Source organism: Octopus sinensis, linkage group LG8 (genome assembly GCF_006345805.1).
Source record: "Octopus sinensis linkage group LG8, ASM634580v1, whole genome shotgun sequence".
In the NCBI taxonomy this organism is placed as follows: domain Eukaryota; kingdom Metazoa; phylum Mollusca; class Cephalopoda; order Octopoda; family Octopodidae; genus Octopus; species Octopus sinensis.
The window spans coordinates 37,177,407-37,200,999 of NC_043004.1; positions in this window are offsets into that span (position 1 = coordinate 37,177,407).

A 23,593-nucleotide genomic window follows, 5' to 3' on the forward strand; every position below is an offset into this window, starting at 1 on the left:
GGTTCTCATCAGCTTATTTTACTTGTCTTGTTTAAACTACCAATACTTTTTTTTAAAGTGCTTATATTCATTATTTCCAATACTCTTGACTGTAGCGATTCCTTCGCCTTCATTACTTCTCAAAAGAATTCTTCTTACTGCTGGTACCATATCGAATTCTATTTTATTTTTACCAAGTTCTAGGTAGAATAATTCCGGGCTGGGGTCGAAACTGTTTTGTGCGAAGAATCGTTACCGATCTTCATACTGAAGACACAGCAACGACGATCACTTGATTCATACGTCCATTGATTTTAGATATCCTGTTTCTGCTCCGTTATGTTTCTCTACTATTTGTCTCTCTATGTAGTTCAGTTGTGTCGTATCGTTATTGATTTTATTAACGATTAATAGATTTTTCGCTATTTTAATATGTATGATTTCCATGTTTGCTTAGGTTTTGATATTCCTGTTGTATGAGTAGATGTGACAGAGTACTCATTTCCCTTTCTAACATACTCTGACTGAAGTAAATATAGTTTATCTGATCATATTGATGCCATTAAATTGGTGAAATACAAGTCGGTAGATTCTATTTTTGTTGCTATTTCATCGTTGACTTCGATCCCATCAAGTAACTCCCGTTGGTCCATTGGACGATTCATTGTTTTTAATTCCTTAGTTATTCCCAACATTAATTTGTCATATGAGTAAAATTTTCTCTTCTTAAATTTCCTTCGTATTTCTATTATTTCTATTTTATTTGTATTTTTGTTTGTGTTGTCCAGGTTCTACTTCTCTCTGCTCAGTATTTCGTAAGTGTTTTAGCATTTGATTTTCTTGTATTTCGTTATTTTAGGTCTAGCTTCGTAGTTTGAATTCTCAATATTTAATTTGAATCTTCTTTGAATATCTCCCTGCGTGTTTTCGCTTTTCTTAATAATTAATTTGCGCATATTCGTTCAATTACCCACACTCACATTGCTTTCTTCAAAAAGTTGTTTACCTTCTCGTTGACTCCGAACGTCCTAAGGCAATCCAAAAGCCACCAGTGTAGAATATTATCGTAAGCCTTCCTGTAATCTATCCACCAATAGCCAAATTCATCTTTTTTGCTCATACCTCATTTGATATCCTACTGTCTATGTACAGCAGATTAGAAGTTCCTCTTGACTTCTTTCTGCATCCTTTTTGCTACTCTGGTAATAAATTCTCTTTCTACAGAAATTTATAAATTTCAAATCCCATGAGGCCAGTTAGTTATTTCAAGGGTAATGTTAAGAATGTAATATGTCTAAAATTACTGACTTACTTTCTATTTTTGTCGTCCTTTTGTACTGTCTTTCTTTTTATCACCTATGTAGATATACCATTTTCTGTACATTCTGTACGAACTAGTTGTATATAACTGTGAGTACATGTGAGGTTTTTGAGCCAGCTGGTACAGTTTGATAATGTTTGGTCGGTAGAATGTTAGCTTCTTGTACCAATATCCAACAATCAAGTCTCTTCCAGGTGCTTTTCCATCCTGGAATTTCTGGATAACAGTTGCAAGAGTTTCACCATCAATGTTGTATGTCTTGGATGTAACGCAGGAGCAACAACTTTTTCTGATTTTCTTCCAACCACAGAGCAACTTGGTTAAATTCCTTCTCTTCACTCCAGATTTCCCTCCAGATGGAGTCTATGTCTTCTCGTGAATGAGCTTCTGTGATGTTTACTCCCCCTCCTCTCATGTCTCTGTGTACTGCTGCCTGATTGCGGTTAATTTTTTTGTTTATTGTTCTTCTCTCGGTAATTCTCTTCTGATGTCGGGTCCTTCGCTGACAGCTTTTAGCTCCTACTTTAGGCTAATCAGTTTACAAGTGAGTGTCCCCTTGTTAGCATGCAATAAGCATCATTACATGACTGATAGTCTTCCGTAAACCACTTATCTTTTTTTCTGTCTCCAAAACCCATGATTGTACTTTCTTTCGGTTTTGTTTACTTTTTAAATATCATTCATATACTGTTTTACAGTAGTTGCCAGCACATATAGATAGGCGTCAATCTGCCAATATGTGGATTCATCACATTGCTGTAAATACTCATCTCCAACTTCGTTAACAGCTTTTAATACCGTACCTGGTGCTTTTTACTTATTTTAGTAAAGAATTCTCTTTTCTCAAGAGAGTCCTTGAAAGCCGAAGTTATTTTTTTTCTCGGAAAATTTCAGGCGCAGGAGTGACTGTGTGGTAAGTAGCTTACTAACCAACCACATGGTTCCGGGTTCAGTCCCACTGCGCGGCATCTTGGGCAAGTGTCTTCTGCTATAGCCCCGGGCCGACCAAAGCCTTGTGAGTGGATTTGGTAGACGAAACTGAAAGAAGCCTGTCGTATATATGTATATATTTATATATATGTAGGTGTGTGTGTGTGTTTGTGTGTCTGTGTTTGTCCCCCTAGCATTGCTTGACAGCCGATGCTGGTGTGTTTACGTCCCCGTCACTTAGCGGTTCGGCAAAAGAGACCGATAGAATAAGTACTGGGCTTACAAAGAATAAGTCCCGGGGTCGATTTGCTCGACTAAAGGCGGTGCTCCAGCATGGCCGCAGTCAAATGACTGAAACAAGTAAAAAGAGAAAAAAGAGTAAGGGCATATTTCACCGACATATGATCCTAACTACCACCACCACAACTACTACTACTACTACTACTACTACTACTACTACTACTATTACTACTACAACTACTACTGCTGCTGCTGCTGCTGCTACTACTACTACTACAATTATCGTTGCGGTTGTGCCTGTTATTTACCATAGTCGTAGTAGGGGGACAGTTACTTGAGCCAGTAATGTAGTTTGGCTGGCAGGCACTATGGAATCTGTTGGAATGTCGCTAGCTGCGAAACCACGTTGTGGTCTTATATCATTCACGTTTTCGTTTTTGTTTATAGAGTCGGGAAGAAGGTTAATTTTCGAATTTTTAATAGAGTTGCAGTTACTAACCTTTTTATGTTCTACAAATGTTGCTTGTTGGCGTAGTTGCTTCGCAGTAAAAGGATTTAATTCTGGATGTAGATCATCCTAATATTCATTTCAATTGATTCATACCTCACCAACAACAACACTGAACACCTTTTTGATCTCCATGTGTCTAACACACGTGGACATGCCTACAAAGTCAGAAAACAGCACAGCTCCCATGACTTTCGGAAACATTTTTTCACGCTCAGGGTTGCTGAAGCGTGGAATAAACTGCCTGCATCAGTTGTTGACTGCCATGACACTGCATCCTTTAAGGCCCTCATGCTTCCCGAAATCCGTCGAAACTACACCTGATTATATATACACTTTAGATGAGTTGTAGTGCACCTGAGCACTGTACACAATTATTATTATTATTATTATTATTATACAGCCAACAGTGGAGTTTTGTTTCGCTTTTCGTAGCAATTAAATAGATCATTAAGATCTTTACGGTTTGAACGGCAGTTTTTTAAAATAATTTCCACGTACTAAACACTTTTAAACTTCGTATACTGGTAGAATGTGTTTATAAAACATCTTTTTCTCTTGGCTTTATTGAGAAAATTCTTTAGTTTGTAAGATATTTGTTGCTCGTGCACTGGCTTAGTGTAGGTCGTTGTGTAAAAGAATGTTGGTGTGTTATGAAGGAATAAAATACTCAACATCTTGGGATCGTGCTATTAGATATTTCTCTCCTCTTCAGCAGCTTGTGTTTTTCTTCCTCAGTTTACACATTATTTTATAGTTTTAGTTTTGCCGTAGTTATATATATATATATATATATATATATATATATATATATATATATACATATATATCCATACATTAGTGGACATAAAAATGCCTTAACTATCAGTGAAAATCTACAACTGGAAAGAAACAGAACAGAAACTGATTCTGCCTTTGGCGAATAAGGTATGTGATATTTATGTAACATCAAGTTGATGGATGCATTTCGTTTGGCAGCCATTTTGTTTGTTAGATTTACTTCAAGATCGTCTGTAGTTAAAGAGAAGAAAAATCTAGAAAAGAAGTGAGATAGAAATGATATGTTATAGAATCATATACACTATCACAGGCTTGCGCTAATGTTTATCAAAACCTAAGCCTAACAGTTTAAGATATTTCTTTATAGAAGATGGTGTATGTTTGATTTGTTTTGGGTTTTTTAATGTTTTTTTACTGTCACTAGCAATATATTTTACCTTACGATGTTAACTACAGCTTTTGTTTCATAATGTTTGGAATTCCATTACACTATTACTCATAACAAAATATAAAAAAAGGCCATTTACAAACTTTACACTGTTTCCTGCTCAAAGTAACTTTTTTCTACAGCAAGTTTGATAAGGAGAGATTTATATATTTTTAGATTATACCAACAATGTTATCCCAAAATATACGTTCGTATTCACACACACACGCACACAAACATGCGCGCGCATACATACACACACTTTTGTGTGTGTGAGTGTATGTGTGTGTGAGTGTATGTGTGTGTGTGTGTGTGTGTGTAAGTTCATTTGTATGTGTGTGGCTGATCGTGTATAAATATTTTGTACGCTCATTTCTTTTGTAAAGTATGTAAGCCAATTTAAAGCGAAGCCGTTTTAAGATTTCATGCTAGTTTCAGAGTCTGATGAAAGAAAGATATGTGAACTTCTAAAAACAATTATTGACAAAACCTATTGATGGGGTTCGTAAAAAACTTTAGTAGAGAAGGTACAACCAAACTGAATGGATTAACAGGTAGCTAATACGTTGTTTGTTTGTTTGTTTTTATATTGAAAGGAAACATATATCTTCATTGATTGATATGCATCTAATGACACATATTGAAACTTTAAGATGTGATCTTTCCAAAACACCTGATAATACACATGCCAGACGTGGCCGTCAACTCGCAAATCGAGATTAAAATATTCAAGTTTAAAATAATACATAGTTATTAAAATTTGCAGTGGGAGAAAAAGGATAAGAACTGAATATATTCTTGACAGTTCATAAGTTTTTATTATTCTTCAATAAAATTATTTGGACACAGAAACATATAACAAAGAAAAAATAAAACTGCCAATTAACAATAAATTGTAATTAACTTTAGATATAATCAAACTAAATTAATTAGCACCAATACGCCAGTAATATTTAGTAAGATCATCTATATATACACGACAACACTGTCTGTAAGAAATATGTACAAAAAAAATAAGCAAACTCAAATTTTGCAAGGAATAGTAAACAGATAAACTCAACAACACTGTCTCTATTTCCGTTACAACATAACTACACCTATTACATAACAAAAATCATTGATTGTTACCTAATGATAATTAGAGGTACTATATGATCACTCAATCTGCATGAGATTGCAGCCAAATCTCCCTCAAATCATAATTTATCCTCTTGAAAAGAACTGAAAGGACACGTTCCATAATATAGTCCTTGATAACATATAGTCCTAGATAACATAGCCACGGCTGAGGCGCTTCTGGTGATCATAATTCCGCTGAATCAATCGGGAACTTGGATTAAAATGTCATCATCATCATCGTTAACAACAACATTAGATTGTCTCCGAGGTAAGGTCACTAAATGTAACCTTCCCTTAATCCAACTTATCTCTTTTCTGGAACAATTTACGTTATTATGGAAATCCTAAGCAATCTTTACCTATTTCATAATTTTACCAAAAACTCAAGCCTCATACAAATGACAAAAATCGAAAAAATATCAGCAAACCAGAATAAAGTTTTGGTCAAAGTTATTTATTATATCACCCCCATCGCTATTCTGCAGTAATTCCTTTTAATTGTAAAATGTAGAGTCAACGAGTGGAAAATTTTAGATTCAAAGGAACAAATAATTACTAATACATGTAAATCTGAGTCAGTTTTCTCTTTCGTTTCTGCACAAAAGCACTTATATTATGTACTAGCAGTTTCGATCCTTTAGAATTGGAATTTTTGAAAAGTAAAAGTTTTGCATTATGTAGCTTGTCATTCTCTTAAAGTGAACATTTTTCTGGTTGAAATACACCGAAAAATGGCCACACAGCAGTCAAAAAATCTTTAAAAATACGGATTTTCAAAGAAGAAAAAGCACCTTTTTTATGTAAATAATTTTTGGTGTTAACATGGTCCGATTTGAAGTTTTTCTTCTACGAAAGGAAGAGCAAGCCTTCTTCTATCATACTCTCAATTTTGGTCAACTTGTGCCGCAGGGTCTCGGAGGAGATAGTGTTAGTTGAAGGCTGCCAAACCTGCCATACACAGACAACTTCAGCTTTATATAGAGAGAGATTGTATTATATGTTGTAAATAAATTTTGATAGAAATTAATGTCTACGTTAGTTAACACTATTCATTTTTAAGTTAATATCATTTTACGCTTGCACATACAAATGAATGCCGTTGGCAAAGATGTTGCTAGCGTCTTGAGTTCTGTTTTTGCATGCTGATATTTCTGGTTAGTTGATGTTTGTTTTTGTTTGTTTCTTTGTTTTGAGGTGGTGTGTTTTTTTGTTTTGTCTTGGTTTTTTTTTGGGGGGGGGGTTGTTTTTTCGTTTTATTTTTTCTTAGAAATACTTAGTGAAAATTCTTGATCCTCACTTTTATGAAAGCAATCTTCCAGAAGATACGATCTAAAGCAGGTTCTGTTCTTTATAGGGCTTATGTCATCTGTTGCAATTAAACAATTTTAAACCTTCTGAGTGAACGGATGAACTATTTTGTACTTGTTACGTTAGGAGAGAGCTTTTCCGTGTTCCTGTAACAGAAATTAACGTGAAATTATGTTTCAGGTTTATCTTGTTTTTACACTGTGGGATGACCATATCTGTGAGCCGTAATCCAGGTGGTTGAGGACGAATGTCCTCCAGAGGACCATCATGGTTTCCTTATCTCTGGTTCTGAATGTTCTCAGGATCCAGCCAGCCAGTCGTCTGCACTTTGTCGCCATCCTGATAATGTGTACTTGGAAAGAGGTATCATATATATATCATACATGGGAAACTTGACTGGCGACTTTGAGTGCTGCCACCTACAGTTGCTTGCGGAGTAAGGGAGGAGAGAGAGAGAGAGAGATTGCTAAGAAGGAGAAGAGGGGATGAAGTTTTCCTTTAAGGGGAGAGAACCGCTTCAGGGTTTATATTTTTTATTATTATTAAGAAAGGTCTTTTTTCTTATGAACGACAGAGCATATGAAATATCTCCATATAATCCTCCTTTTTTTTCATTTTAAGTGTCCTAGTAGATAGCGCCATTTCGCCCTTCTTATGGACACCTCAGTACAATATAACTTAGGATCATGGAATTTATTAGTCTAAATTCATTTAAAACGTTTAGGAATTATATGCGATCGATTTTCTTTTCTACTTTCTTTTCTTATTCTTTTAACAGTGAAGAAAATGAGTGAAGAGATAGAGGCAAGAAAATGAAAGCCACGGAGTCATTTATGATTAAAATTAAAATTAACATTATACTTAAATATAATCGATATTTTCTATTTTCTACATTTTTAACAGTGGAGAAGAGACGAAAAAGAATATATATACGTACACACACACACACACACACACACATACACACACACACACACACACACACACACACACACACACACACACACACACACACACACACACACACACACACACACACACATATATATATATATATATATATATATATATATATATGGCGCGACGTATATGTAATTTCAATTTAATGCTGTTGTATTAAATCAACACAAAATAAATTAAATAAAATTTAAATTTATGTATTGCAGGCTTCAGCTTAGAATATGTCATGCTATTAGATAATAAATCACTTCATTACTTACTAGTTAATTAGTTAATTAGTTCTTCTAAGTAAAACTATTCAATTTGTTTATCGTTCATCACTTTAGGCAAAGTATATCGCCTGAAATACATGTTTTTATTGCATGCAACCATTCGGCAATGCATGATGTTCAAACATATTTTAAACAATAACTGAGTGAAAAGGGACTATTAAAAAGTAGCTACAAATAATGATGTGCAAAGGAAGAAACAATACCATTGTTTTTTCATTATTGTATTTTAGTTTCTTAGCCATAAATATTCAATATGTTACACACAGAATTATTCTTTATGTTTACTATTTTCAATTGAAAGTAAGACTCTGGTCATATCGGAGGAGTGCTCCAGTATGACCAGAGTCTTCTGGGGTCACAGTCTGCAAAGGTTTGGCCGAACATAGTGATTCTAGGAATTTATTTAACTAATTCTATATATCGAACTCTAACATACATAACAACAGTACCGCTGCGAGCATAAACACATAGAGACATACATAGAGACACACTCACATACATACACACACACGTACAACGCGCGTGCGCACACCCACGCACACATACACACACAACACACTCACACACACATACTGGTATATATATATATATATATATATATATATATATATATATACCTGAGTAAGCACATAAATGTGAAACAAAGTGAAAAACAGAGTACTCAAATACCAGAGATAGAGTAATATACTTTATTTAAAAGCAGCAGAAATATAACTGTTATGTTATATTTCTGCTGCTTTTAAATAAAGTACACACACACACACACACATATATATATATATATTATATATATATACATATATATATATATATACATATATATATACATATATATATAATATATATATATATATATATATATATATATATATATATATATATATATATATATATGTATATATATACGCGCACGCAGACGCACATACATCTATGCACAGATCAGTAATCAGTCTATTCGCTGATCATATAAACAAGGCTCGACTAAATGCGGTGCTCTAGCATGGCCACAGTCAAATGACTGAAACACATAAGAAAAAAATAAAAGACTACATACATACGTAAATATGTGTTATTTTTTAACCTTTGCATCAATCTGACTTTTTCCTCGTCTTTGAAAGCTATTTACTGCTTAACGTCTCTGTGTTGTCTTTATCTTTCTAATTATTCGACCATGTTCTCGATAGTTTTATTATTTTATTGTTTCTAAATATGTCAATACATCCAGGCTTCTTGATTCTGCATATAAATAGATTCATTCTATATATGAGTGAAAGCTGCTCTTATTTACCCCTGATGTTTTCGTTTCCCATTGCTCTTCTCCGGATTCTTGCCCAGTTGTCTTATACTATCATTGCCATTTTATTGCATCTCTCAGATTTAATTTTCGTCATCCTATACAGTCCAATACCATCGTTATTTAATTCATGCAGTTACATGATACAACCAATCGGTGAAAATTTTCAAAAGTAGGACATAAAACACAAAAGATAAAATAAACTTCAACAATAGGCGTAGGAGTGGCTGTGTGGTAAGTAACTTGCTTACCAACCACATGGTTCCGGTTTCAGTCCCACTGCATGGCACCTTGGGCAAGTGTCTTCTACTATAGCCTCGGGCCGACCAAAGCCTTGTGAGTGGATTTGGTAGACGGAAACTGAAAGAATCCCGTTGTATATATGTATATATATATATATATATATATATATATATATATATGTATATATAGCACATTTGCATACACTGACAGGGGAGATAATCGCCCATAAGCGAAACCAGATGACTGGACAAGATTAGTTTCGTCTGTAAAATTACAGACTCGTCAGCAGTGACTACTCCATAGCCGTGTATGTGTCAGTATATGAAAATGTGCTTCCTTGCAGTTCTAAGAGTTTTAACTATTATTTCTAGCAACATATGTGCTACCCAACACCCTCAGTCACAATTATGACGATTGAATTTTTCATTTTTGGCTTTATATTGCGTATAGCTGCCTACGTTATTTTATGTATGTATGTGTGTATGTATGTGTATGTGTATTGTTCTATCTATGTACGTGTATATGTGTGTATGTGCTGTTATGAAATTATAAATTATTATGTGAAGTAAAAAGGAAAACAGTTTTTATGCTGCCCTTTAAGGGCGAAGTCCATTGTTAAAATGGAGGACGCTATAGTTATTAGCCAAAACTGAAACTATTACAAATTGGCTACACCTTGGCAAACTTTATAAATAGAGATAATTTTACCCCCACCCCAATTTTTTGTGACAGTTTTTTCCTGTGTGACAGTTTTGTTCAATTGGATTCTGGAGGCTGTGATTGCCTGTTTGGTTCGTGCACTTTGTGCTTTGTGTTGGGCATTTGTAGAATTGTTTATGCTCCAGGAATTCGCCAGAACTTTTGTCAAATTTAAGATAATTTCTGTGTCACATCTGGGTGAGTACAAAATAAAAATCTCTTAAGTTATGTTATGTTATAATATTTATGTGAATTTTGAAGCCTGCATTTGTGGAAGTAGGTTGTGTAGTAATTTTGCTAGCTATTTTCTGCGAAGATAAATGTTAAATTTTGTATAACTAGCTAAAGGGTGTATGAATTAATTTTTTCATGTAGCCAAATTTTTTGTATTTGACAACTAACTGTAAATTTTGTCTAATGATTACTCAGAATGCTTATATGAAGCAATTTTGTGTGAATTTAAAGCAAACTAGCTTTGTATTTGAACATTTAATTTTTTTACTATAATTATTGATGTAGTCTGGCAGCCGCTTTGTGTCATGAACTTTTAGTTTAAATGGTTGCTTTGACATTAGATGTAATTATGTTTAGGTCCAAGGTTCGACATCCAAGGTTCGAAACCCAAGGTTGAACACCGAATTGATAGAAGACAGATTTTATGAGGTCAAGGTTCGAAATCCACTGTCGAAATCCGAGATTTGAAAAACCAAATTTGTTGAGGCCAATTTTGGGGAAACCGAAACCCGGGATTGTCCAAACTTCTGAACTGTGTATATATGTTACCCTCGTAACTTTTGACTGCACGTCTGATGTAGCATTTGCTGTTTGTATATTTATTTGTTTGTATGTAAGCTGTTTTTATGTTGACTATTAATATTTCACAAAAAGATTCATGGTGTGGTGTTGTTTTAAATTCACCCTGACCACGTTGATTCTGTGAATTCGGGTTATGGCCATCAGGTTGTAACAGTGCGCGGATGCGAACGCATCGTGCATGTGTGTGTGCGTGTCTGAAACGAAGATTATTGTTTTAAAGATAGTCTAAGAACAACGGGACATTTGCTGATTCAATCTTGAGAACAGAATCAAATTCATTGTTAAATCCTAGCTGATTGACACTTCAAGTTTCGCTTATTCCACTATTTGAGTGTGGGTAGGGTAGTGATTTCGTTCTTTGCCAAGAGGTATTGCACGTCACCAGAATTTTCGACTCAAGCCAAACAACAACTCCAAATCTTTGTTAGAGTATCCGCGTAAATGAAGTCAACAGAGATTAACTTGTTCTTGCATCTAGTCATATCAAGTTTATAATAATAAATCAAAGCAAATAATGACGGTTTTAAAGCACTTAATACTTGCATTTCAGATCTTTCGTGATATATAAAAGGAATTACATCCTTTGGCTGAGGACGTTCTTGCGCAAAGGGATATTTTTCCTATAACATATTAGATAAGATCTAAAACGCACATATTAAATGCACAATATCATTATGCATATGTGTTATAAGTATGTGGTTGATCGTTGTTTCCATATGATAAGTAATGAACTGGTGAAACATTATAGTTATACAACACATACATATGGCAATTAACTTTAAGACATAGGATGTCCTGATGACTTATGTCGATTTATTTTCCATCAGCTGCAGGTTACAATTCTCTCTTCGCATAATAATTAAATAGATCCCTTTTTTACCGTAGGCTCCCTTTTTATTCCAGTACTGTTGGTGATCTCAGTCACAGAAGTTTATAAATGTATTTGAAGTGACATATTGAGAAATTGTTTTACGCTAAGAATGTCAGATGAATACAGGTGGGAAGCGAAGTTAGGGAAAGAAGGAAAATATAACAAATACAGGGTACACGGACATGCTGGAGCATTGGTGTAATGAGCGTCCATTAGACTGTTATGTCATTTCGATGTGTATGTGTGTGTATACATATAAATACATATATATACACACAAACTAACATACATACATTAATCTGCATTAATTATGTATAATTATGAATGTTGACATAGCTATAAATCTCAGAAGATTCTTGGTTTTGAAAAATTGTAGTCTGCATCAAACCAATCCTATCTGCTGAACGACGACGAACTAAATCAATAAGTGACCAGTCTTCTTAAGAGAGACAAATTCTTCTGAACAACGGAAATTGTTTTATCTCCCTTTCATTATTCCTGTTCTGTAATCAAATATTTTCAACTGACACTTAGCTGTTTTTCCCTCTTTCAGATATCCTGTTACCGTATCTTGTGATTGGTAGAATAAAAAGAAAAGTTGCCAAATCAATGTTAATGTATTACGAGAATGGTTTAATTTCTTCTATTTCCCTCGTTTTATAAACAAGCACAAGTTTCTAGTCCTGTGTTTTCTAGTCACGTGCCTATTGGTATTAGTTTATAAACTACAATTCCAGTTTTGCACTAATTCATTGGGCATGTTTGTAGACATTAGACATTTGAGTTATGTTTATAAAATAGGGTATCGATCTTATTTCCTATCGGAAATCAAATATTATAATTTGACATACAATAAGAAGCGAGTGAAATTCCTTTCTCCTCTGCTTCGATATCTTCCACCTCCTTTGTACACTTCTTTTGGCTTTCCACTTTGTTTCTTTTCATTTCTCCTCCAATCTCTTCCATGTATAAGTTGTTGTTATTTTACTTGTGTTGATGATCACACAGTTAGCAAGAAGACATAAAGGAAACAAAATTAGAGTTCTAAACACGTTATTGTATATGTCTGCTAGTAAGAATCGTTTTTCTTCTGCTTAGCGCCAACAATGCCAGATAAAATGGCACTGCTAGACTGGAAACGTAAAGAAACCTGAAAATATTATCGATCTTATGTATTGTTATTGATACAAGCAAATTTCTTCGCTACCGAACTTTGCTGAGTAAAATGCTATTTTCCGTTATATGGTTCATATTTTCATGTTATGGTTCATTAACTTAAAATGCATTGGATGTTATTCATCTTTCTTTCAAGATAAAGAATCAATAGATACTATTGGTAATAAAGTAAGTCTCTTTAGTAACAAGATAACGCCGTCCGATAGAAGTGATAGAAGCTACAAACTAACAGTGATGTGGACGGTATGTTAGCAGTAAGTCTAACATCAATTCCAGAGTTAAAGAAACTGACACTAATAAATATACACAAGTAAATGTATTGCTGTAGACTTGAAATAATTAGAAACCTCCAATGAGCTGCTAATATTTTGATTAAAAACTTCAGGTGACAATAATTTTCTTAATATTCGTTTCAAATTTTGGCACAAGGTTAGCAATTTGGTGGGAGGGATAAATCAATTACATCGACCCCAGTGCTTAGCTGGTATTTATTTCATCGGCTCCGAAAAGAGGAAAGGCAAAGTCAAAGGCAAAGGCGGCTTTCGTTATCTGGGTCGTGGAGTACCAGTAAAATAGACTTTATGTAATTCACTTAGAATAAGACGGTTGTATATATATATATATATATATATATAATATATATATATATATATGAATAAATGAAAGAATGGAGTCGAACGAAGATGCTAACAAAATTCCTTTACTCTCGACACATGTTTCAACCGTGTTTTCTGACGTGAATTTGCTACCCAGGTATCGGTTAAACGAATTTTCCATGATAGGATAATTCATTCACCTACTTATATATATATAAAGTAGGCTGTAATCTTGATATCTTGTTTGCAGGTATTACAAGGTTCATCATTTTTATTTAATAATTTGAATAGCTGCATCATGATAATTATTTCTCATCCATTAAATTATAGCATTGGGCTATGATATATGTAATAAGTTATGTGGATATTGTCCATTGTAATCCCCAAACGTTTCGAAATACAGAAGTGGAAGAATTTTATTTCATCTCTGGTCTTAGGACTAGAATCTAATTGGTGCATGCCTAACTTAAAACATGTTCTCTCTTAGCTCGGTACGGTTGTCTTTGATATTATTTACTAATATTATTATAGTTCTATACAGTAGTATCTCATAATTGATCTGAGTTATTCTCAGTACGATTACTTCTACTGAATCAGACTATTTTAATTACAATGTTTTCTATGCTACTATAACTAGCCGTTAATCATTGATATATAATTCCTAGCAATATTAGACTTTGCATTTGGCATCATGGAACCATTTGAGGTTGTTTGTCTTGAGAATCTCCAGAACAAACTACTCTCTTTTAGACTACATTTGATTCTCATTTCTTAACTAGAAAGTTTCTTATAGTCTGCACTGGGGAGAAAAGCCTTCCCCGACCCACGTTTATATAAACTCTGTTGTGTCCCAAGGTTCTGCTATTCCCATAAATAAGTGATCTGTTTTTGTCTCCTCTAACACTGCTCACTTCTTTGCATAAAATACCGATTTACATTGCTCGCTTACTTTCACGCAAGCGACATCAACATACAACCCAGACGCGTCACACCAAACCTGCTTACCTTTGTGAGTAGAGATCTCAAACGCATTCCTTAACAGATAAATAGCAATTGTCTCTCTCTCTCTCTGAAAGCTATCATGTATTCTAACATCTCAGGTCTTGGATAACATGCAGTTATAATAACTGAATTACTATAACTGCCAAGATCTTTCCTGGCGATCTTACATAAATAGCATAGCAATAACTTCATCCCAAAGGCAGTCCTCCTCTTCTTCAGGCCCAGATGTATTTCAGTACTGATCGTTTGCTATCTCTTAATAAAATTTATGTTAAAAACTGACTAGGATATATTGTTTCAGTACCTGGAACGACACTTCTGCTACTAACAGGCCAATCGAATACGACTTTTGGCATAATGTCTCCTTACTTTTCCCATTTTATCGTAACTATTATGGTCATAGTCCCTTTGGAATAACAAGTTGCCTATCACTTCCACCAAGGGGTGGAATCCTGAGTCTTTTCATCTTGTCACCCATTCTTTGTCTCAGATCGAGTCTTCGTACGAACCCACTTCGTTAGTGTCTTCCTTCTCCCACAGATGTTGACTTACATATGTTGAACCTAAACATCATCTGTATCACCATCAGCAGTATCGAAGAGTCTGTAGAGTTCTTGCTCATTCGACCTTTCTCCTGCAAGGAAATGGTTGAATACAATAATAGAGAACTTCACTGTGAAATTCAGGTGTAAATGAAGCTGTGCACATGTATTCGTAATAAATTAATACTAACTCATGAATAGCACAATTTCATTGTGTTAATATTGTGGATAACACAACGGACAGCTTTATTAAATGAAGCCGTACACATTCTTTATTTATCTTCATGTCGAAATATTTCTCTCGTAAAAAAGGAATTACTAATCTCCAACGAAAGTGAAAAGACAAGATACTATATGAAAATGTTGAAATATTAGAATGCATTACTACTGTGTTGGACAAATTTATATATAATTGAATAAGAAAATAAAGGAATCGCTCGTCGAAAGACAAAAATATATGCTATTGTACTAATCTTGATACACGATTGGGTATCATACTAAGGATATACATCACCAGTCTTTCTACTCGCAGTCATTTGTTGATAGCAATGATACTATTGAGGAAACTAATCAACATTGGATGTCAGTAATTACATCTTCCTGTGGAGAACCAACGCATTTAAATATCAGAAACTTAACTCGATAAAATTAGATAAATCCTTATTAGATGTTAGGCATTTTATCTTAGAGGAATCAAGTGAAACTACAGACACAGAACATCTCCGGAAAGTAAAACTTCAGCAGCTTACCTTTATCATTGATAAACATTACATGGCTAACGATGTTAAACACGTAGAAAACATATCAGGACCCCAGGAACATGGATTACGTAAGTTTGCTGCATAAAAACTGAAGTTTTCTTCCCAAATCCAGAAAATATTTCATTACTGACGACTAACTTACAAATAAGCTACTAATACAGTATAAGCTAAATAGCCAATATATACATCTCCCTGGAATCTGTCAAATCCTTATTTCTTTTAACATTTTTATTATTGTGGACGATGGAATGACAACAAAGATGTCACACTAAATTATATGTTTTTGTTCAAATTCTGCTAATGTTACCTTTGCCTTTTATCTGGAATCGATAAACTAGATACCAGACATATGTTGATATCGTTTTGATCGATCTTTCATATCACCAGTATTTTATACTTTTGTGTAAGAATAATAAATCATTATTTTATACTTCCATCGTTAATACAATTGTATTCACATCAACGTTTGAGTCAACAAAAGGAAGAAATCGTCACATGACATGCCTGGCGTGATTAATCGCCATTGTTTTAACACACTGGAAAATGTATACACACAGATACGTTATATATTTATACATATATGTATGCATACATGCATGAATGCATGCGTACGTGTGTATGCATGTATGTATATAGCATGTAAATAGAGAATATTGCATGAGAAACTGCTTTTATGACAACTGCAAGAGGGTTAAAAGTTTGAGACGTTTTCGTTAAACGAAGTCTTACAATATTTTTATTAATTATAAAGTGAAACGGCGTCATTAGAAAGTATAGCAGTCGCTGTAATATTAAACGGTAAATAAAGTTTTATTTCATGACATGCCTTTTACATATCCTAATTTATTGTAACGTCAAATTTTTTTTGTCATCAAAAATATCCAGCTTAAATTCTTTGATATCTCGTGTCATTGATTATTGAAATTTTGTTTTCAATGCTAACACGTCTTATGCAATTACAGATCTTGCTATGCATTTTAATTACCAACAGATTCTGTATGCGAGCAGACTGATATTTCATTTCATTTATCAGCATGTCATTTTTTTATTTTTTTCATTTCAGTGTAATTAGATTTCAATTTTAATAAAACCTGGGAAAATTAATTAGAAATGTTTTCTCTAATTAGATCTAAATAGTGTAATAACATTTTCTCGTCGATTATATAAGTATCTTACTTATCTCTGGTATTTTGCAAGTCGATATATTTCTCTTTACATTTCATTCTTGTTGAGGTAATGATAAACAAACGACAAGCCATCCATAAAGAAATTCATTTCCTTCACAGTTCAGTTTGTGACGAACACAGTTAAACAGCTATTACAATACACTCTATACATACACACGTACATACACACGCACGCACGCATACACATGCACACACACACACACACACACATGTATATATATATATATATATATATATATATATATAAACATCTATTCCTAGTTATTGATTGTATGTCAGAAAACTATTGGTGAAGGCTGAAATTATAAATATTATTTGCTTATTCGGATCTTTTCTTTTTGAAAGCCAGATTTTCCTAGTTAACTAACAATTGAGACTTCGTATACTGGTAGAATGTGTCAAAAGAAAAACCTAATGGTAACCAAAAATGAAAACGGAATTGTAATTTCTAAGTTTAACGTTGTTTAATAATTCGAATTTTAACCAATGATATTCTTTCTTTCGGACTCATATTATTTACTGCCTCTCAAAAATTGTTACTGTGACGTAAAAGCTATTTGTGACGTAGTTAACGTAAAACATGTAAATAGCTAACTAAATGTAGACATCTCCGCTTATCATAAACTTCGTGGAGTATATATAAAAATTTGTGTAGATCCTAAAAGCTACACACAGCATGTACCAAACATATGCATATATATTATATATATACATACTATATATATATATATATATAATATATATATATATATACCTATACACACATATTCTAATGCATATGCATATATGTGTATATATATTATAATGTGTGTGTATTATAGATGCATACATTATATATATATATATATATATATAATATATACTATACACACTATTCTAATGCATATGCATATATGTGTATATTATAATGTGGTGTATTATAGATGCATACATTATATAATATATATATATACTATATATATATACCTATACACCATATTCTAATGCATATGCAATATATGTGTATATATTTATAATGTGTGTGTGTATTATAATGCTACATTATATAATATATATATATATATATATATATATATATATATTATATATAAAAGATGTTTACATACAATATATATATGTTATATACATCTACATGTATATTGTATGTATGAATATATAAGAACCACAGAATTTGAATCAAAACTGTTTTGATCCATACATACCACACACACACACACACCCCCACAACACAACACCCAACACTACCATCCATGAGACATCCTAACATAATCAATGCTACTACTATCATCATCATTATCATCATCATCCACTGCCGCCACCACCACCACCTCTACAAAAACACCAACACTATAATTGCTGCCATCATACACATCCCCTGTCACCACTACCACCACTGCCTGATAACCACATCTACCACAGCTGTTTGCTTACTGCTTACCCACTCAAAAATAGCTATCTACGTCACATTAACACTATGCAGCTAATAATTTCAAATGAAAACAGACAATATGATTGGCTAAGGATAGAATAAGTACTATGGCTTATAAAAAGAATAAGTCCCGGGTCGAGTTGCTCGATTAAAGGCGATGCCTCCAGCATGGCCGCGGTCAAGAGTAACATTAAAAGTAAAATATGTTTTATAGGACACATTAGGGTTAGGGTTAGTGTCCGAAGGTTGAAAGTGTTTAGTTACAAAAAATATATTTCTCGATCTGCCGTTGAAAGGGTAAAGATCCCTTATATTATTTATTTAAACCCTTACAAACTAGAAGGGTTATGGGTCAAGAGGAAAATACATCAATCAAAGGTTGGGAAGGCCATCGGTTGAATAAAACAACATTGTTCCTCAACAGAACAATAAGGCTCTATAGTTAGGGGGAAATTTACCCATTCAGTTTCAAAACTCAGGTGGAGACAAAAGAGGTCTCTACACATACATACGTATACACACACACACATACATATATCCAGACACTTCAGCTTTATATATATATATATATATATATATATATATTATATATATATATATATATTATATATACTAGCAGAATTGCCCGGCGTTGCTCGGGGCTGAATTGCTTGAAAGTACTGTTAATGATTGCACTGAATTATGATGATTATCCAGGCAAATATTGATATAAGTTTACGGTGGGAGATAAGGACTTAACGATCAAACGTGTGCCATTGCATTGTTTTGGGGGAACCAAATTTCTGATGAGCATTGTAGGGGCACCAACTTTAAGTTTGAGAAAGTGTGGTGGTAGTCCGGAGTGCTCAAAGGAATTGAGTACCTCTATTGGATAGTTGATGACGTCCTCTGGGTCAGGAGTTGTATCGATAGACTGATATACATAGACTTCCCCAGGAATGAGTTTTAGCATTTCATCATTAATATGGTGAACAGTTTTATTCCTCGGGGCCAGTATAGCCTTTTTGCCAATCCAATCCATATTCTGATAATTAGCTTGTAGATCTGGGAACACTGCATCTCTGAGATCAGGAGGCGTCTTAACAATGGTACAAATGGAATCGATGGCAATATTACCATTTTCATACCCTGGTATTTTGCCTTCGCCAAGTGCACTTTGCCTTCGCCAAGTGCAAGGAGGGTGTGAGGAAATGCTGCTGATGTGATATTACGTCGCATATGAGCACGCATATTGGTGTGAAGTTTGAGTGTTACTTCCCTTTATTTAAAAAATATGCATTAAAATGGAAAAAAATGATGGTAAATTATTTTTAAAATCGTAGACTCATCATAGACGCGCGCTAATACCCAGAAGGGCTCGATATGAATCACGACTATAAGATACCCGGTTTTGGTTAAACTGCATCGCAAAATGTGGGAGTAGTTAGGAATCTAAATCGGAGTAGACAGACACACAACCTTTCTTTTATATATAAAGATTTTCGTCCGTCCTAAAAAACTTTGTGCGGAGTGAATGGTTACCTCTATGGAAATATATACACACACATTATACATACATGTGTGTATAGATGAATATATAAATACATTTAAATATCTATATACACTTTTGGGCGATCTTTCTGCTACTTGGATATACTTTAGATCTTATATTCGTCCAATTCGTCCTAAATAACTTTGTATGGTTACCTCTATGGAAATATATACACACACATTATACATACATGTGTGTGTCTATATACACTTTTGGGCGACTGCTACTTAGAGATAACTTTAGATGTTAGGTGATCTAGCAAAAAGGATGACCAGTTTGACTTGCTCATCCCTGTCACACACTCACACACACGCACACACACACACACACACACACACGCACCCTCACACACACACAGACGCACACACACACACACGTTAGCTTACAATTTTATTTATATATTTGCGTGTCTATGTGTGTAAAGAGGAAGTGGGAGTAATATGCAGAGTGAAATGTTAAAATATTGAGTTTTCTCGAATTTTGTCTTAATTGGGGGTAAAATTGAAAGAAATTTTGTATGGCATGACCCAATGAAAGTACTTTGAAAAATCATGGGTAAACTCTAATTGAAGAAATTGTGTGAGGAGTAAATCGTTATGTATTTATTTGTTTCTGTTTGCTGTGTTTTTTTTTAGTAGTGGTTTAAGGTACACTTCTCTCGTTTTATAGAAATAGTTTCACTTTAATCGTTGCACACTTGCAAAGAGAAAGGAGTAGACATTAGAGTGATAGCGTGAGTGAATCAGATCGCTCCGTTTTTGTGTGTGTGTGTGTGTGCGTGTGCTCTAGCCCACAATAAGAAAAGCACTTGACTTACACACCACAATGTGAGTTTTCTCTAAATTTTGCTTAATTGGGGTTGAAATTTTAAAAACTGGACCTACATTAAACTACAATTCTTCAAGGCATTGCCCCAGCATGGCCACAGACCAATGGCTGGAAAAAGCAGAAGAATAAAAGAATACATTCTCTGCTTTGGTCTTATGTTCAAGGCATGAGAAAGCTTGAGTTTACATGAGAAGGCCTAACAGACCTGGTAGAAACAGCAGCCAAATCTCCCTCAAATCACACCTTACTGTCTTATGTATGTATATATATATGAGCCAATGAGGGGGACCTCTACATGGTAGCTAGACCTGGTAGAAATAGCAGCCAAATTTCCCCCAAATCACACTTACTGTCTTATCTATGTATATATGTATGTATGAGCCTATGAGGGAGACCCCTACATGGCAGCTAGACATGGTAGAAATAGCAGCCAAATCTCCCTCAAATCACACCTTACTGTCTTATGTATGTATATATATATACAAGCCACTACGGTTATTTAATGTAAAGTCTTCCTCAAATCACTCTCGCTATTTACTCTCTTCCAAGAACATTTTCACTCACTCTTATCTCTTAGCTTGCCATACATTTTACTCATGTATCTATCAGCGTGATAGACAGAAACAAATATTACATCGCCATCGCCATCGCCATCGCATTCTATTGTCTACCTGTCAACACACACACAGTGAATTACTTTCATTTTATTCGTTGCACACTGTGTGTGTGCGTGTGGTGTAAACCACATTAAGAAAAGCATTTGACATACACACCAGAATGTGAGTTTTCTGTAAATTTTGCTTAATTGGAGTTTAAATTTTAAAAACTGGACCTGGCATGACCCGATGCATTCTACTCTTAAAAATGCTAGGTAAATTGTAATTGAAGAAATCCTATATTGTAGATTTCTATAACTGACAAAGGGAGGCAGATAAAATCTGCCTTTTATAATATGTATATATATATATATATATATATGTATATATATATATATATATATAATATATATATATATATATATATATATATATATATATATATATATACCGCTTGGATCGCTTTCAATGCCACTACGTCCCGTCCGATTCGCTCCAAAATTTACAGGGACATGTAGAAATAGGTGACAAAGCTCGTGGGCTACCTTAGAAATCCCTATCTTAAAAGGTGTGGTTGCTAGGGGCCATCTTCCTCACTCACGCTATTTCCTCCAGTACCTTCTCACTCCCCTTTATGTATAACTTTGATACATCCACTACCGTTATTTAAAGTATCTGTCACTCTCGCTATTTCCTCTCTTTTTCACTCACTCTGTTTCTTACCTTCCCATTACATCGGCGTTCTTTTACATATCTGTCTGTCACCAACAACACACGAGCATGAGAACAAATATTATGAATCAGATATTCTTGCGTTCATTTATATGTGTGTGTGTGTGTTCTATATATAAATATGTATATATAATGTATGTGTGTGTGTGTGTGTGTGTTCTATATATGAATATGTATATATAATGTATGTGTGTGTGTGTTCTATATATAAATATGTATATATAATGTATGTGTGTGTGTGTGTGTTCTATATATAAATATGTATATATAATGTATATATACAAAGTGTATATATCTGTAGTTATGTATATTAAACTTTCTCATACTTTTTCATAGTTATATATATTTTTAAACAAATTATAAATATAATTTAATAATTTTTATTTTCAATTTAATTTAAATTTTTAAATTTTATATTTTCTATATTATATTTTTTTTTAATGTTTTTCTTTTTGGTTTTTCACTGTTTGATTTGCCTAAAAATTCCATTTTTCACTTTTATGATTATACCCAGAGTACTCTAATCGAATATGAACTGTCTTCCCGTTGGCGGACGTTTGTCTTTTTCATTTTTGAAACGAACACATTGCCTCTTTCGTTTTAAAACAATAGAACATTACTACCTTAATACATTGGTCCAACAAACAAAACATCACCCACTCTCATTCTTTTATGTATCTGAGAATGTGTGTCTGTCTGTCTGTGTGTTTCCCTAAAACTTGAGAACTACACAACCAATTTCATTCAAATTTTACACATGACTTACTTAGGGTATAAGGAGTGTGTTGAGCTGGGCTCTGGGTGCCATTGGGCTCACTGTCCACGGCTACGAGACCACAGTGAGCGCTATGGCGACCAGAGCTCGCTCTGGTCGCCACAGCTTCACGAGGGAGGGGAGAAAGGGGAGAAGCAACACAGGTGCAGGCGTGAGCATGGACGCCAACTCCGCCGCCATCGACACACGAAAAAATATGCGTTAAAATGGAAAAAAATTATGTTAAATTATTTTTAAAATCGTAGACTCATCGTAGATGCGCGCTAATACCCAGACGGGCTCGATATGAATGACAACTATAAGGTACCCGAATTTGGTTAAACTGCACCGCAAAATGTGGGAGTAGTTAGGAATCTAAATCGTAGGAGACAGACACTCACACAACTACAGTTTTATATATATAGATATGTATATATAATGTACGTGTGTGTTCTATATATAAATATGTATATATAATGTATGTGTGTGTGTGTAAGTTCTATATATATATAATGTATATATACAAAGTGTATATATCTTTATTTATGTATGTTAAACTTTTTCATACTTTTTCATAGTTATATATATTTTTAAACAAATTATAAATATAATTTAATAATTTTTATTTTCAATTTAAATAATTTAAATTTTTCAATTTTATATTTTCTATATTTTCTATATTATATTTTTTT